Source organism: Macrotis lagotis, chromosome 3 (assembly GCF_037893015.1).
Source record: "Macrotis lagotis isolate mMagLag1 chromosome 3, bilby.v1.9.chrom.fasta, whole genome shotgun sequence".
Taxonomy (NCBI): Eukaryota; Metazoa; Chordata; class Mammalia; order Peramelemorphia; family Peramelidae; genus Macrotis; species Macrotis lagotis.
The window spans coordinates 110550923-110564921 of NC_133660.1; positions in this window are offsets into that span (position 1 = coordinate 110550923).

A 13999-nucleotide genomic window follows, 5' to 3' on the forward strand; every position below is an offset into this window, starting at 1 on the left:
GCTTAATTTCTCAAATTGAGCTTAAAATAGAGTATTGAATTGACACACATACATATATATATGCATATATATACATACATATATATATATATATATATATATATATGAGATTTACTAGCCACCAGAAAGCTTCTTAACACCTCTTGTGTAATGGAAGCCTTTGACAGTCTGAAAATTCAATGGAACCCTGCTCAGAATAAGGTATTTAAATACATAGATTTAAATATTTAGAATTATAAAGGAAATCAATTATGTTTAAATACTGAAATATTTAAGAAGAAATACATAATTTCAAAGAACTCTTATAAACATAGGTATTTGAGGAGAAAGTAAAAAATTTATATGACCCTTTAGACTCAGAAGAGACCCTAGGGCTTATCCTAATATCCTTATTCTTTAACCTTACTCATTTTACAGATAAGAATATGGGAACTGTGAAAGAAAGTAACTTGCCCAATGTCACAAAACAAATTAATATCATAATTCTCATTCATATCTAGATGCCCTAATTCCAGATTATTACTCTTTTGACCATAGCAGCATTATTTTTAGTCATTTCCCCTCATTGATTCCACTTAAATTAATTTAAAAGCATTTATTGATGCTAACCATGTGCCCATACTAAGTACTCAGGATACAAAGGAAGATAAATCAGTTTCTGCCTTCATGTTTGAATGAAGGACACAATAAACAAATAACTACATAGATACAGGTTATATACAGCATATGATTGCTAGTCACAGAATCCTCCAGTTAAATGTTGTTATTCAGTGTTGTTCACTAAAAAATAGGTAAAGTCTGAGATTTTTTTGTTTCTTGGCCATGCTGCTATTTACTTCTAAGGTCATTATCTCTTCAGTCAAGGTAAGGGTTTTTTTTCTTATACCATAATAATGTCTCCCACTACTTGAATAGTGTGTAGGGAAAAAAAATGTCATGTTTATTCATGTCAACAATGTTAACATTTGACACCATTAAAATGATCTTGGAAAAAGACAAAAGATTAATATTTTCCAAAATTCTCATTTAAAGATAAAGTTCGCAATAGGGACATAACATGCCCGGCAAATATTTAGTTGAAAACATGCTGGTCCTGTCTCGGCTTTAGCTTGTATAAAGTGATGTTGCACATGAGAATCTTGGGATATTGAAGATCTAGCTACAGTTTCCTTCTAAGTATTTGGGAAGTCCACAGAAATGCCCCTATGCATCCCTTCCAGCTCTAATTCCCACAAAGGTCATAAAACACATGAGGAAGAAGACAAACAACTGTCAATAATATTGGATTCAAGAAAGTGGTCTGAGACAGACTGAATACACAGAGAAAAAAGGCAGGGTAAGGTGTGGCATCAAAACCCACAGAGCCATATTATTCCCTCTAAGTTTTATATTTCTACAATTCTTTTTTCAAACATTTCTACCCCAAGTTCAATTCAATTCAGAAACTGTATTTTCAGTTCCCATTGTGACCAAGACATTATGCTATACACTGGAACAGAAAGACAGAAAAGTGTTCATCACTGCCTTTTTGGAGCAGGGAGTAATATTTAGATAAATAATTACAATACAAAGTATGGAGTTGTGGAAACAAAGAAGAAATAAGACAAAGTACTCTATAAATGTCTGAATAGAGAGAGGGTACACAGAGCTGAAAAAAAGAGACGCCATCCTTGGAGGAAGATGATCCTGAAGTGATCTCTGAAAAACTCAGAGAATCTGAAAAGTGAAGAGAAAAAAAAGACTGGATTCTAGACAAATGGAGAGAAATGGGAGATGGCATGCCTAATATGGAGAGCATATTTTGTTCTATGATAGTGTTTGAAAGGGAGGAATATGAAATAAGACTCAAAAGATAGCTTAGATCTATGTTGTATTTTCAATATCAGGATTCATTTTTATTTTAAATTCAATAGGGAGCAGCTGAAAGTTTCTGAATAAGGGAATGATATGTTTAGACCTGTGCCTGAGGAAGTTTATTTTGGCAATTTAGTGTATGATGAAATAGAGAAGGAAGAGACTGAAATGAGGGAAACCATTATAAGTTGGAGCAAAAACCTGCTCCTCTTTCCTTAAAAGAAGCATGAGACAAACTACAATAGTAGCTACAATAGAGAAATTATGGGCATAGTCTCAATAGTCTGAGTTTACATCTAGGTCCAGGTCTTCAAATATCAGTCAAGGGACAACCTGGGCAAAACTAATTGCTAAGTATTCGTGCATAAACACACACTATTTTGTAATTGATAGAAATGATATTTTCCTAAAAATATCATTTGCTTATCTATATGACCAATAAGGACTAAAATTCATTCCACTTCCCTATGACTCCTTTCATGATAGTGAGACTTCCACAAGTGCACTAGGATGAGATAACACAACAGATGAAAAAAAAATAGAAGCACTTTGTTAACTGTAAGATCCTATTCAAAAAAGAAAATGTGATGTTGCCAGGAAATGACATCAATATCAATAAAGTTTTAGAAAGTTACCTTTTCAAAGTATGCACGAATGTTTGCATACCAGTGGCAAATCAAGAAAATTGCAGGATGTGAAATGAAAATTAATTACAGGTTTTGTGTGGGTAGGTGGAAGTGAATCCATCTTTATTAAAATTCATTTTTGGGTAGCCAAGTTATAATTATAACTCCCAAGGTGTTGGTCTTGTCTTTTCTTCCTCCAGCTCAGAGTCAATTATATATATTTTAAAATGTTCATCATACTATTATCAACCAAAGGGACTGCCACTTAAAACTTAAATCTCTCTGTTTTTCCTAAACCACATTTTCAGTGTATTGAAAAAAGAGTTCATATTTTCATCAGTAGTCCCCTTAAATAGCTGACCTCATCTTTTATGAGAGAACCCAGTATTTTTTGTAGCCATATTTAATTGCATCGGATAGATTGTATCGGTTCTTCTAAATTACTTTTATGAGTCAGAGAAATTAATATATAATTCTTCTGATCATTGCTCTTAATATTTAAAAATAAAGCTTTTGACATTTTCTAACACCTCTGCAACTGAACTTTGGGTTCCAAAGACCTAGGTTAGAATCATTCCTCAAATACTATCTTTGTGAGTCTCAAAAGTTACTTAACATTTCTCAGTCTAAAGAACCTTAAATATAAAATGGGAAGAGTAACAATGATTAGTAATAAATACTAAAAGATTCATCTGAAGATCAAATAAGGCAATATCAGTAATTATATAAAAAGAGTTTTTAAGACCTTGGGACACTGTATTAGTCATTTATTATTAAAACTATTTAAAAGTTGATAAATTCTTTAAACAAAAGGAAATGACCTCATCACACCCATGATTAGTTTCTGGACACAACAAAAAGAGAGCTGGTCACTCAATGAGGAGATGTGAGTTTGTTCTAGCACTCATTCTTCCTAACTGTGTAACTAAGAACAAATTACTAGCAAAGGGGGAAGAGAAGGAAAGAATGTAGAAATCTTTTCTCTAAATTGCAGTTTTATCTTAGGACTGATCCTAAATGAGTCACAAGGGCACTGAATAGCTTAGGAGAGCTGGGACCTTTTACTTAAAAGTATTTAGGCAGGGAATAGGTGACAGAGGGAGGATTAGATTCCTACTATGTATTTTCCAATTTTGTAAATGGAACTAGATTTTTCTATGTAACTTTGTTACATTCCAGAAGAGTTATTATCAGCAGAAAGCTGTAAATAAACAAATGATATCCTCTTAAAAGCATTCCTGTGAAAAGAAATATTCCTGAGAATTATCAGGGAAAACAAAAACAAAAAACAAGCCAAAAAAATGTACCTAGCATGCTATCACTAGCAGTCATGTGGATTTTCATGCTAGGCTAAGTTTTACAGGAAATAATACTCAAATTGTTAAAAAATTCCATTGGTCAGCTAGGTGGCACCATTATTAGACTACTGAGGCTTAAGTCGAGAAGAGCTGAATTCAAATTAGTTCAAACATTTAGTAACTGTATGACTCTGGCCAAGTCACTTGAGCCTGTTTGTCTCAATTTTCTCATCTGTAAAATGACCTGGAGAAAGGAATGTCAAATCACTCCAATATCTTTACCACACCAAATAGGGCCATGAAGAGTTCTACATGACTGAACAAGAACAACAAAAAAATGAATTCCAAATCTTAGGGACTTGTGAATTTTTTTGACCATATCATCTAAAAAAACATGCTTTTCTCCTTTACTTTCACACTGGGAAGTCTTTTTCAAGATTCTTCCCCCCCACCCACCCCATATCTGGACATTTAGAGAGTCCTAAGTTCCCAATTTATATTCTTGACTCTCAAATCTCTTCATCACCAACGACACTCTGACTTATTGTTTGGTGTTTTGTAACCACATGGAGAGAAGAGAAGATTTGGAATGTGGTCCTACTCTAGTCTAGACTGGAGAGTACAAATGGAATTTAAGATGTAAACTGTTTTACAATCATTTCTGGATTTTCTTCATCTTGCTTTCAAACTGTGGGTAATTCTCATTGCTACATCACTTTTCTATCTTGTTTCTATCTATTTAGAAAACTGGAAACTTTGACAGTTACTTCTTTTTTTTCAATATTACTAAAAAAGAAAAAAAAATTGCCATACAAGTGAATAATAAAGCTCATGGAAAATTTTGCCACATTTATGAATCAAAGACACCTGCCTTCTTGCTGTTCCTTACACACAATATTCTTTCTCCCGATTTCATGTCTTTTCTAGGGACATCCAAATGCCTTTTCCTCCTTTTATCTGCCTATCAGTTCTCTTGGCTTCCATCAGTACTTAGTTCAAATCCCACCTTATGCAATTAGTGTTTTCTAGTCTGCCCCAATGCTTTTTTTTTTCTAAGAGCATCTCCTATTTTTCTACACATAAAACATGTCTATACATAGATATCCCCATGTTATCTCCTCCCCATTAGAATGTGAACTCTTGGGAGTCAGTAACCATGTTCTTTCTATTTCTAGTTATTAGCCTAGTGCCTGATACATAGGAAATGTTTAAAAAAACTTGTTGATTGACTGAATGAGTGGAAATAATTTCATTTCCCTTTTTCTTGAAGTAGTTTAAGATTGAGATTTTTACATTCCTCATTAATTCTACCTGGGCATAGTCTCAGTAATCTGGGATACTCAGATGTATGGATTCTTGGGCTAAAAATACTACCCATGAGACTTGTAGATAATTGTTAGGTTTTAATGCACAACTGTATCCAGTAAACTTCATAATTGATTAAAATCAATCAACTGTTTTCATCGTGGTAAGTATAATATTTATAACATTAGATATAATAGTTTACCTTGATCCATAGTTTTAGCCTTTTTGATCTATTTTTGTTCTTCTGTCCATAGAGCTATGATTTATATTCTCAATACACAGTTTGATAGGAAATGAACTTTTAATTTCATTGGCAGATGGAACTTAAGTACAGATCAGTATCTTTTGTAAAGCTTTTTTCCCAAATTAATAACTAGAGTACAGAGAAGCTAAGTGACTTTCCCAGAGATATACAGTCAGTATATGTCAAAAACATATTGGATCCAAATCCTCTTGATTTCAAGGCAGCTATTTCTTCACTATCATATGATCAACCTCCCAAGATTTAACAAAAACATAAAATTTAGGACTAATAGAAAAAGAGAAAAAAGCTTACTCACATTTTAGCATTGTTTCTTTAACGTGTTGTAAAAGTGTTGTAAAAGATATAGTGAAATATATATTAAATCCAAACACTACATTCTCAATATCTTTCTCTTCTTAGAAAGCTTATCTAATAATAATCAAGAAACTATTTCATTGATACCGGTATCTATTAAATGGTCATAAGTTTTTGACTTGGAGGTAACTAGGTGACTCAGTGGATAAAGCACTGGACCTGAAATCAGAAAGACCTGAGGTCAAATATGCCATTATACACTAACTTGTAATCTTGAGTTCTTTAGTCTCAATTTGCCTTAATATCCTTAGGAAGGTAATGACAAATTACTCCAGTATGTCTGCCAAGAAAATCCTATATTGGGTCAACAAACATTAAGACATCATTACATGACTAACCAACAACAAATATACTTGACACATAAAATATGCATATATATATATGCACACACACTTTACAGACAGTTGTATATTTTTATTCTCATTTAAAATATAATCTCAAAGAAGAAGCAAAGAAGAAATGTAATTAGAATAATCTTTGGAAATTTATAATAACATTTCAGGATCTATTCTCTCCCCTCCTTTTCTTTTATTTCTTCTTTCCTTATCAGAGGTCTTCCTTTCATCATTCCAGATCATAATCTTTTAGAGTCTCCTCATCCTGTGTATTTCTTGTTCATTTCCTCCCATTGAATTTCACATCCCCTAATAATCTTCCTTTGTTCAGGTATGTTTTGATTGACATTCTTCCAAAAGCTACTTAAATGTTTGTTAAGATAACATTTGAAATGTTAGAGAGGGAAAGAAGTGACAATGACTCTAGCTTTAGTCAAAGAATTGCTGTAGTCAAATACATACACCCCTTCTCCCACCCAATCCTACCCCAGTTCTGGTAAGAATCATAGCTTATCTTAATTAAGCTAAGTTCTTGGATGGTCAAAACATAATTCATTGATAGTACCACTTCTGGTCTTTCTAACTTAATAGGTTCTTCAGGAGTTTGAATTTCATGGAAATATCTTGAGAAAGTAATGATATAAATCTCAGCAAATATTCTATTAGAACTTTATGATGATAAAAATGAAAAGGCATCACTTAGGGATTTCAACTACTAGAGATAATATATTGAGACATAACAATATTGTTATGGTGGGACTAAATACAAATAGACTAGAGAATTAAGATATTTATGCAAAGTAAATCATAAAATCAAAAGCCCATAAATTTAAAGTTAAATTATCACAGGTGAAAATATTTTTTTCCTTAATTTTCTTGTCAGCTCATTTCTTCATTTTGTGAAGCATATAAACAGAACTTCAGTCTTCCAAATCTGACCGTGGGATACTCCTAAAATCTTTCCTTTGGATGGTTATTTAGCTACAAATTATATCTAAAAGTCATTGGTTTTATCTTTCCTTTCCTAAATTCCTTTATGATGCCTCTTTCTGGCCTGGAATTTAATCTAAGTTTCTCAAAGGCTCTACTAATATAGCACAGTGGACTTTAGTAGAGATTACCCAGTTTGAAAGTCTCTAAGTATGATCTGAATAAAAGACTCCTTATCTGGGAATCAAACCAAGCTATGCTCAGGAGGCCCATCACCAGATGATCCAAATGGTAATGATATATGTATCTATACATATTTATATTGACAGTAAAATCATTATATTATATATCACTATATATATATATATATAGTTTATTTATGGATATTTGAATTATTCAATCTATACATTTAGATAGAGATATATGTATATATAGCTTACCTGTATATATGTATATATAACTTGCTTGTATATATGTTATATATGTATATATAACTTAGTTGTATATATGTATATATGATATATATATGTATATATAACTTATTTGTATATATATATTATATATGTATATATAACTGATTTGAATATATTTGAATTATTCTATCTATAAATTTAAATAACAATTGGGACAGTCAGGTAGCACAGTGACTAGAACACCAGCCCTGGTGTCAGAAGGACCTGAGTTCAAATCCAGCCTCGGACACTTGACACTTACTAACTGGGTGACCTTGGGCAATTCAATCAATGTTGATTGCCTCATATGTAGTACTATCTCCAGTGATACTGATTTATATCTGACTACTGAACCCAGATGACTCTGGAAGAGAAAGCAAGGGTGGTGACTTAGCACAGTACTTCCTCACTTAACTCCAATTCACTTGAATGTTCTGATGCCATTTCTCTGATGTCATGGTCTTCTCTGAGAACAAAGGACAAACAACAACAAGGTAGAGATATCATTATATTTGATTTTTAAATATCATTATATAAAATGTATATATGTATATTTGCAAGTAAATATTATATATACATATTTATCATTCCATAAAAGAGTTTTAGTCTGTTATTCAGAGCAAACTTAAAGCATAGATAGAAGATAGTTAAGGTAAATAGATAGATAAACAGCTGTATAACAAAATCACAAAGAGACTGTAGCCTACTAAAGAAGATACTTACACAAATAAAATAAGAGAGTGCCATATTATACCTTAATTTTGCCCATATGTTTTACTCTTTTAACAATGAAGAGGTAATTTAAAGGACTTTTGAAGTGATTGGAATATAAGTTAAAAATGTATTTTCAGACTTAATATACCTTTCAATTTTTCATGCATTCTATTCCAGTCAAATATATCTCCTTGTTATGTTCCATATTTCTATCTCATCTCCAACCTTCAGAAGCAACGTATCACCATCACTTAAATGCAACTTGAATACAAGATCTTTCATAATCCTCCAAATAGCTAGTTCTCTCATTCCCAAATTATATTTACTTGTTTATATTGTTTCTCTCTTATTAAAAATGGAACGAACTCATTGAGAGCAATGGTTTTCATTTCTTTTCATTCATTTCCTTTATTCCCACATGATCTGGTCAATCTGGGACATGCATTTGTTATTTAGATTAAGGTCAAAGGAAGGGAGCTTAAGTTATTTTAAATTTAGGAAACTATAAAGTATCATCAGAGTTCATCCAACCAATTCAAAATTCAGGAAAAATGCAATTCCTACTTCCTTTACACAGAGAACTTAACAAAGAATGAAACAAAGAATAAGGGGTGTATATATATATATATATATATATATATATATATATATATATATTTTCATTGTTTGTATATATGTACATATATAGAACATCCATTGAAAAAATGCTATCTTCAGCATTTTCATCTTATGTAAATATATTTCAAAGAAGTTAACTGAGCTACAACAGAGCATATTAATGAGAAATCAAGCCTACAAGACTCCACAGCTATCCCTATCCATTTACCCACTCACTCCTCATTCATTCATTCATTCATTCATTCTTTCAAAAACCATTTATTCAGTATATATTATGTACAGAATATTATACATATACTTGAGAAAAACATATTTCATTAGATACAGGTTCCTCTCCTCAAGTAACTAAAAATTTTCTGGGATAAGAATGTAAGTACATCTAAATATTTCATGAGGTATATTTTTAGATATTCTAAGTAAGATGCAGTATAATTTAGGAATTATACTGTTAGAAAAAGGAAGAAGTAGGTTCAAATTTTGGCTCTGAAATATGCCACCTAGGTGACCAAAAGCAAATCACTGAACCTCAAAGAATCCCCCCCCCCCCCCGGGAAATCTTTTGTGTTATATATGACAGAAGAGTATCAGATCTGCACTGATGGAGGCAGTTTCCAGTTGGGAATTTCCCCACACTAAAGAAATCACAGATCTAAATCTTCCCTATAACCTTTTCTTCTCTTCAGCCTCCTCCCAAAAAGTACTATGTGAAATATTAAGTGGGAATGAGAGAGGATTCTTTAGGGATTGGGGAGATCAATGCAAAAAGAATTTTTTAGGAGAACTTAAAGGATGGGTAAAAGTTCAACAGGCAAACAAAGAAGAAGAGAGGACATTCCAGGCATAGGAAACAGTATTAGAAAGACATAGAAGCTATTTCTGTTCCACAGGCAGGGAGTTTGGGGGAAAGATAAAAACCATGGAGAGAAAAAGTATGAGATAAAGCTCAAAAGGAAGGTCAATTATAGATTGTTGAAGGGCTTTGATCACCAAACTAAGAAATTTGAGCTTCACTCCATAGACACTGAACATATAATACTTAGCCCACAAATTCTAAGTATAACTATTCTATAATTAGCAATTAGCAGCTCTATATCCTCATTTATGTAATGTTTTTGAGGTGAACTATTTTAATATATAACCCAATGAAGGTTTTCCCCAAAAGTAAGAACCATGAATCAAGATTTCAGGATAATAAGATGACAAGCAGCATAGTGTAGAGATACAAGTAGAGGACAACAAGAGAGTTTCCGATGTCAATGAATCACAAGTCTACTACCTATCAACCCTCCTGGCTTTCATCATGGAAATTAAATTATGAGCTCAGAAGGTCTAATAATGTGATTGTCTTCAATATATCCAAAATCTTGCATGTAGAAAGCTAATATGTTTATACAGCACCAATAAGGAAGATCTAAGTTCTCTGGATATGTGATCTAAGCTAACAAGGGTTATCCTTATTTCATTGTTCTAATATTACAGTACTAAATTTAGCAAACTGACTGGTAGTGGGATTTTTTTTTCCCATTTGAACTCTGATGTCTCAAAAAGCTCTGCAGATGGAAAAAAATGTTCTGTAGGGTTCTGATTATCTGGAGAGAAATTCTGGAGAATGCAGACCAATATTGGACTCCCTTAGAATAGGGTAGACTTGAAATCTCTAAGACAAATAACCTAAAAACTAAAATGTTGCCTAAGGGTTTTGGATGTGAAAGCTATCTTGTTGTTAATCCTTCATCTTTACTTGAAGTTTGTTAGATTTAAGTGAGACTGAGTTGCATAAATTCCTCAGCCTCACTCTCTCTTCCAGAGTCATCAAAGTCCAGTACAAGACAAAAGTCAAGATGACAGGTGATGATCCAGAATGCAGTCTTCAATGTCTGACCTTGCAAGATCTAAGTGCTTCACAGCACCTACTTCAACCACCTTTATGACTGTTGGAGCAAATTGTTCTCATCTACCCATTACATTGGGGGAATGCTTAACACGCTTGTACACATCTTCCTAATTCATTGATAATTGGTTTAAAGTCTGTCAGTTACTCTCAACATGGTTTGTTTGGTCCATCTGTTGAGACAGTTTTGCTGGGGTTTGGCCACTGTGCACACTACAGCTTCTTGGAGTTAGAGATGAGAATTGGGGGACAAGTGGACCATCCTAAATTTTGAGTGGACATTGGAGTCGTTTCCCACAGTGTGTTTGAGTGGGACCTCTCTCAACTGATATAAATATTCATTAGTTCAGAGTAGTTTTTCTGAGTGTGAGATATGAAAGCATTATTTACATTCTTCTTTTGAATTATAATTTGGGCACCCCAGTCATTTCCCCTTGACTTCTTATGCCTTTCCCTCCCAAAAAATCACTGCATTGGACTTTTTCTTTGTAAGAAAGTAAAGTCAGCTATTTCAGTGATTGGGTCTGGCTGAATTTACTGCATTCCACACCCATAATCCACCACCTCTCTGTTGAGAAGAGATTAGTATTTTTATTATAATTTCTCTGTGGCAAATTTATTGTAATCTATGTTTAACTTTATTTTAATATTACTATCATTTTTATTATTATAGTCATTGTATATATTGTTATCTTTTGTTTCTGCTCTTCACTCTACATCCCTTCATGTAGGAAAACTTTAGGATAAAATATCATTTTATTACATTGGCATCCCATTTAACCTTTCATACCCATTTTGTTTTAGGTTTGTTTTGTCTTTTGCTGTTATAAATATTGATTTATATATGCATATATCTATAAATTTACATATATACATTCATTTATATATTTACATATACACAAGCATATACGAATGTATGTATATACATACATACATTTGTATATATGTGTGTGTGTGTGTGTGTGTGTGTGTGTGTGTGTGTGTGTATTTAGCATATATAGGAATATATGCTTAATAGAAGAATTTTGGCCCAAAGTGTATGTAGTTAAATGACTTTGTCAAGTAATTCCAAATTGTTTCCCAGAATGGTTAAAAGATTTCACAGCTTTCTTAGCAATATATTTGAATGCCTATCTTCCCAGAACCTCCAACACTGACTGTTTCTATTGATCAGTTTAGCCATTCAGCATTTATTGAATATTTGCTATAAAACAGGCACCTTGCCAGAATTTGTAGGAACATGAAGGTATATAAAACACCAGTTCTGTCCTTAAAAAATTTGTTGTCTCATAGGAAAGATAAAACACTTATAGAGGTAACTTAAAAATTTAAAGGAATATGTGGCAAGTGCCATTATGAGTGTTTTAGAAAATAAGTACTTGATTCAACAGAAAAGGAGCTAATTTCCACTTTTAGTGGTCAGGGGTGTTTCATGATAGAGTGCTCACTTGAGCTTGACCTCAAAAGATGGCTAGGATTTAGGATAATGGTTAGGATTTGAGAAACAGAAGGCAAGGCATGAGCAAATGTACAAAAATGATAGAGTGTAAGATCAGTCAATCAATAAATATTCATTAGGGGCTGGAGATTTAAAGAAAGGAACAAGTCAGTCCAAGTTCTCAAGGAGCTCATAGTCTAATAAGGGAGACAACATGTAAATAACTATGTAGCTCTACACATAGTAAATGGAAAATAATCAACAGAGGAAAAGCATTGCCATCAAGAAAGGCCTCCATAGAAGATAAGATTGTACATATGATTTAAGGAAGCCAGAGACACCAGGAGGTAGTGATGAGAAGAAAGAGAATTCCAGATGAGCCAATTAAGAAAACAGTAATCAGTCTAGTTTATTTCAAGTGAAAGGTGTGTGTGTGTTAAGTGAGATGCAACCAGAGTAGCCAGGGTACCCCCCTGTATTTTTGAAAGACTTCAAATCAGTTATTTTTCATATTTATGAGGTAGAGGACACTGGTCTACAAGGAAAAAACATAAGGGTCTGGTAACATTTTGCCCAAAAGATTATTGTGAACAAAGCACTTATTTGAAGGAACCACATAAATGTGTCGTTTTGGTTGCTATCATTGTCATCATAAGATTCGCATAGTCTCAGTAGAAAGACACTGGTTAGGTGCTGATAGAAAATGTAGTGGGAAAATATGAATGGTCAGAACTATTGGCACTGCACATTATCCTGGTGTTTCTTTAAATCTCTAAAATTATCACTTAGTTGTATATTGCATATAGGGATGCACATAGCCAACATCTAAAGTATCCTCTTACATGGCTTGGTGTTAAAAGGAATAGATGATACTTCCATAAAATTTTAAGTTTATATTTGGAATTCATACACATTTATAGTCTGAATTGGTTTATAAATCTTCAGAGATGAGAAGAAGTTACTGTAGTTATCATAAATATGAATGACAAGACTAGCTAATACAATATATCACCAGAGTCCTTGGAGCAGGATTGGGAACAAGGTAAAGATCAGATAGCCTTTTACAATGAGCAGACATTGTATCTACAAAAATAAATCACTATAGCTGCCCTATTTCATTTTACCTTCATAGGTAAAGATTTCTTTAAGAGAGTATATATTATAGTGCACATTTATATGACACTTTTCCTTTTATGAACCTCATTCTTCAAAACCCTACAAAGTGGGTAGCATGTGTATACCTGTCCTCATTTTCTAATAAAAAGAATAAAGAATACTATTGTTTCTTGGCTATATAAAAAAAGCACTTGATCAAATGCCATCCTAAATGCTCTTTTTCAATAAAGTGCTTTCCAAGTATATGTCAAAGCCATATAAGATTTTCTAAAGATATACCAACAGATAACATAGCATTTACTGAACCTCTGATTATTCCATCAATCACAACCTAAAACAGGAAGATATATTTTCACAGATTTTTGCCTGTGTTTTAGATCTTAAGATGCAGAGTTTCCAGTAGGAGATAAAGGTCCTTTAGATATATTTGACCAGAAATGTAAAGCACTCCTGAGTACAGTCTAAACCAGATTAAAATGTAATTAGACAATGTTTAGCAAATAAATAAAAATAAGCTAAAACATACATTTAAATTTAAAACTAAGCAAATACACAACTCATAGGGTTCCTTATATATGGTTTAGTGATCCCATTACTATTGGAGTTTGACATGGCTACTTGAGGTGAGCAGCAAGACATGTTTGCAGTTTGAAACTTAATCTTCTATAAAAATCAAATATTTATAACATTTTAATTATCTTTAAAAAAAAAAGAAAAAGCAACCAACCTGTTTGGAACAGCTCTTGCTTCTACCTCAGACAAGCTGGCCAAAAAGTGTCCATGAAAAATAACCTATGGCCAAC